Source organism: Musca domestica, unplaced genomic scaffold, assembly GCF_030504385.1.
Source record: "Musca domestica strain aabys unplaced genomic scaffold, Musca_domestica.polishedcontigs.V.1.1 78, whole genome shotgun sequence".
In the NCBI taxonomy this organism is placed as follows: Eukaryota; Metazoa; Arthropoda; class Insecta; order Diptera; family Muscidae; genus Musca; species Musca domestica.
In genome coordinates this window covers 1,205,093-1,210,744 of record NW_026712403.1, presented here as the reverse complement: position 1 = coordinate 1,210,744, position 5,652 = coordinate 1,205,093, and positions in this window count along the sequence as shown.

Sequence of the window (5,652 nt, the reverse complement as noted above, 5' to 3'; positions counted from 1 at the left end):
CAGCACAACACTTTGGAGTATCTTTCGAAGAAGTATCTGATTTGATCCAAACTTGGTACATCATAATATTATTGTCAAACTTAGATCGATTTCGTAGATGGGCAATATCGTTCCACTCCTTTTGGTAATTCCCCACAAAATGTCAAAATTTAAAAAAAAAAACAAGTAAAAAAGTCGTAACTTCGACCGGGACGAACTTTGCATACCCTCCACCATTTGGAAATTGCCATGAAATTGGCAATTCTCAAAAACAATAAAATCCGTTAAAAATGCTGTTAAAATCTTAAAAATACCAAATCTAGCCATATATTAGGGTGTATACGACGACATAAAATACTAAATTTGAAAGAATTCCGTTGAATAATGTCGGCAAAATCATCAAAATACCGAATATCTAGAGATACCGTTATAGGGGGCTATACGAAGACGTGGACCTGCACAGACAATTTTCTGTCTTAGGCAGTAGTATCTATGACGAACTTCAAATACCAAATTTGAAACAATCCCGGTGAATAATGTAGCTAAAACCATCAAAATACCGAATATCGGGGGTATCTTTATATGGGGGCTATACGAAAACGCGGACCTGCACAGACAATTGTCTGTCTTAGGCTGTAGTATCCACTACGAACATAAAATACCAAAATTGAAAGAGTTCCGTTGAATAATGTCGCTAAAATCAACAAAGTACCGAATATCGGTATAAGTGTACCTCCACTTATATGGGGGCTATACGAAGAAGTGGACCTGCACAGATAATTTTATTTCATAGGCTGTAGTATCCACTACGACCATAAAATACCAAATTTGAAAAAGTTCCGTTGAATAATGTCGCTAAAATCAACAAAGTACCGAATATCGGGAGGTACACTTATATGGGGCCTATATGAAGACGTGGACCTGCACAGACAATTTTCTGTCTTAGGCTGTAGTATCGATTGCGAACTTCAAATACCAAATTTAAAACGATTCCGGTGAAAAATGTTGCTGAAATCATCAAAATTCCGAATATCAGGAGGTACCGTTATGTGGGGGCTATACCAAATCGTAGACCTACATTGCCCATTTTCAATACCAAAAGTCCTGCAGACATAATATACATTTGAGTAAAAAATTATCAATCTACTTCAATTCGTTCGGACGCTAGAGTGATAGACGGACGGACATCGCTAAATCGACACTGAATTTTAAGCTGTTCAAGAATGTATATACTTTGTGGGGTCTAAAATGTATATTTCGAGGTGTTACAAACGGAATGACAAACTTAATATACCCTCCATACTATGGTAGAGGGTATAAAAAATAATGTTTTACTGCATAGAAAGAGAAGGATAATCCGATTTTGCTTCAACTATGCAAATCCTTGTATTTTCATAAGTGCTAAGTCAGGTGTGAAAACATATAATATTGGCCTACTCAGTTAATTACCCTCCCCTCACATAGGGTCAAATTCGAAATAATCACAACTCTTATAAAATGTGATGTAAGAGTCCGATGGTGTGAAGAAGGAATATATTGGTCCACTTCTTCTGGTAACTCCGCTACAAAAGGTCGAAATTAAAAAAATATATTTTACTGATTAGAAAGAGAAAGGATAATCCGATTTTACTTCAACTATGCAAATCCTAGTATTTTAATCAGTGCTAGGTCAGGTGCGAAAACATACAATATTGGCCTAATCAGTTAAGTACCTCCCCCGCATAGGGTCAAATTCGGAATGATCACAACACCGATGGTCTTCCAAATAAACACATCACAATATTTTTATTAACCCAAGGTATGGTGTGAAGATGGAATATATTGGTCCACTCCTTGTGATACCTCCCCCACAAAGGGTCAAAATTTTGAATATCCATGAAGCTCAAAAAACGTGGAAATTAACACTCGATTTCATTTATACTTGGCACATCGCAATATTTCCATCAACACAAGATCTGTTATAAAGGTGGTAGAGATCGGAATATTCTTTCTGGTACCTCCACCACAAAGGGTCAAAGTTTTGAATATTCAAAATGATTATAAAATCCGAGAAAAAACATCTGGTTTTCTTCATATTTAACACAACCCATTATTTCTACTAACAAAAGATCTGCTATGAAGACGGAATGTATCGGTCCACTTCTTCTGGTCATAATTTTGAAACGCAAAACGCTATTTCAAATTTAATCAAATTTCACACTTCCCAACATTTTTGGTAACACAAGATCTGTTGTAAAGATGATAGATACCTAGCAATCCCTTCTGGTAACTCACCCATAAAGGGTCACAATTTCCTATACCCTTATCTGTCATAACTTGCGAAACAATTCGGCGATTCTATACAACTTGCTATATATAAATATTTCTCTTAACCAGCAATTTGATATGAATACATAGTTAATCGGAATTTATGATTTCCTATAAAACTGGATACAAATGTTCGATTTCCTTAAATTTTACACAAACCGATATTTTTATTTGTATTAGATGAAGTGGAATATTTCGGTTCGCTATATCTGTTGCCTCACACATATTTCCAAATTTTCCAACAAGTTGCACATATCTCATATAATGTATGAGAAGCAGACGACATAGTCAACATCTGGCATGTTGTAATATTCATACAGGGTGAGATAAAAAAAACTGCAACAAAGTCAAACGCCATATTTTTTACATTTTTTTTTAAATTTTATTGCATGAAAGCAAAAAATGTCGGAAATAGCATCAAATTTAAGAATAAGTTTAGATTTGTTCGAATTGGTCACCTTTGGCGCGAATTATGGCCTTCAAACGGCCAATGAAACCGTCACACGCTGCTGTTGCTCTGCGGTATTTTGGCCCATTCCCGGCGAAGCGCTTGCTTGAGGTGATCAACACCTTGGTATTTTTTGGTGCCAACCTTGCTTTTCAAAATACTCCAGACACAATAGTCCAACCGATTGGCATCCGGAGATTTCGGTGGCCATTGTGCGCTGGAAATGAAGCGAGGAACCTCATTTTGTAACCATTCTTGAGTGGCGCGTGCTGAGTGCGATGGTGCTGAGTCCTGTTGGATTGTCCAAGGTCTGCGCCAAAAATGTTTGCATGCCCAAGGCATTAATACACCCTCCAGAATATTTTCGCGATAATATTCGGCATTTATTCTGATGCCACGGTCGATTATTACGAGCGGAGAGTGGCCTTCGGCTGTTATGGACGGCCTCACCATAGCCGGCGCTTGAGTTCTGGTGCCAACCGAAGGTGCACATATTCAGCTGATCTCTTTGGCAAGTACACACGATCATTTTGTTTGCTTACAAACTGCTGGAAAACGAATATTATCTCATAGGAGAAAATCAAATTCGGCAGTTCACCACTTTCGGCCAAGCGAAGCGGTGTAAGTTTTTGCACTTTTTGGAATTTCAATGGCTTAAAACTGAGCTCATTTTTCAATATTTGCCGAATGGAATATTGCGATATGTTCAGCCACACGAGCCATTTTTCGTCCACTGCGACGCGGTTTTCGATCAAGTCGCTTCTTTATTTTTCGAACCATTTCTGCTGATGTTGCTGTTTTCTTCTGTCCACTTCCTTGACGTCGGGCTACGCTACCAGTATCACGGTAACGAGCGATGGTACGAGACACAATAAAACTTATTCACATTAAAATGCTGGGGTGCTCTGACGATAGCTACTTGTGGTTTTCCAGCCAAATATAAAGAAATCACATTATCACGCTTCAATTCCATCACGAATAACTTTTTTTCTGGAAAAATCTCACCAAAATGCTTTTATACGCTTGTAAACAATATAATGAGCTGTCACTGGAATAATTTCAATAGCTGTCGGACAAGTGGCTTAGAAATTACAGTAGTCTGAATTTGGTTGCTGTTTTTTTTTTTTTTTTCAAAAAAAAACCAAAGTGTCGATCACCACAAGCACGCGCTTCGCTGAGAATGGGCCTAAATACCGCAAAGGAACATTCGGGCAGCGTGTGACGGTTTATTAGCGGTTTAAGGGCCATAATGCCAAAGGTGAAAAATTCGAACAAATCTAAACTTATACTAAAATTTAATGCTATTTTCGACATTTTTTGCTTTCATTCAATAAAATTTAAAAAATAAAATGTAAAAATTATGGCGTTTGACTTTGTTGGAGTTTTTCTCTCACCCTGTACATAGCTTAAGAATTTATGAAAAAAAAATATTTTTTCTTCAAAAATAAATGTCTTATCTGTTTTAAAATATGATACTAAAATTGTAGGCGATTTTATAAAGTTTTTGGTTAATAATGTTTTTCGCTTCTGCCGTTAATTTGTGGTTTTGTGGGTTACGCCTGTGGCCATTTCTGGTGACGATTTATTGATTCAAGTTTAGGTGAAGTTCCCAAATTTTTACCTAATTTGTATCAAATATGGAATTTGGAATTCGTAATGGGAATTACCTTGAATGAAGAAAATTTTCAGTTCAGGTCCACGCCTTCGTATAGCCCCCATATAACGGTACCCCCAATGGTATTCTAAGGATTTTAGCAGAATTATTTAAAACTTAATGTTTAGAGTTCGTAATAGGCAGCACTTTCTCAGGCGCATAATTGGATGTCGAGGTCCACGTCTGGCCGAAGTTATCTTATTTTTTACCTGTTTTATTTCAGCTTATTACATTCGCAAATGGAATGATTTTATATTCTTTGAGAGCATACCCATAGGTGGCTGAAAGTTACTTCAAATGGTCTGAGAACATTTTTCGCATTTCTATTTTTTGCTTAGTTTTATTTTCTATTCTTTATTTTGACGACAGTGTCGATTAATCAGATTAATGCGTAATTTCCTTTAATTATAGTAATCTTGACGACAATATTTTTATGACGACATATTTTATTATTAGTTTTATAATTTCTATCGAACAAATAACAAAGAATTTCGTATTTGTGGGAATATAAATTGCCAAGATGATTTTTATCTTCTCCCATTAGCCTGATGAATGGATGGAGAGAATTTGAAAATCACCTGATGCTGTTTTTGAAAGAAGTGCTAAGTTAATTTATAAAGTTTATCTCTGCGTGTCGGCCAATGAACCTTTTTCTGCTGCGGCTTGCCATCAGTTTATGGTTGTACCTGGTGGCGAACCACCATTAAAAGACATTAGCCTCAGAACAGCAAACCATCAAACAAAACCCCGATGGCGTATGGCCAACAATTATTTTAAAGTAAAATAAAGCAATAAATCATACGCACCGCTGACCGCAATGAGATTACTCTCCTGTTCGTTTTCGCAACGCTTCAATGACATCAAATAGGGGTGGTGATGGTGATGTTCGTGGTATTGTTGCTGATGGTGGCTGTTCTAATAAATGTTAACGAAATAATTATTTAATAATGTTCAGCTGCTAGATTTCGCCTTTGGAATTCTTGGCACGTAACGTAGTTGTGGACCTTGCGGTTGTCGGAACAATTTCTCTTAGCTACTTAGTAAAATGGTGATGATGTTTAAACGTTTTTGTCATGCTCTCGAACACGAAACGTGAAAGATTTAGTTTGTAATGATGTTTTGACAACATTGTATGGATATATGGATATTTGGACAAATAAATAAATTTAAATAAATCTCTCTCGAATATCCAGTCCCGCTCCTGTTGATTCAAAGGTTTGTTACTCTTCATGATTGAAAATTAAGGCTTCGAGTGTTATCTTGC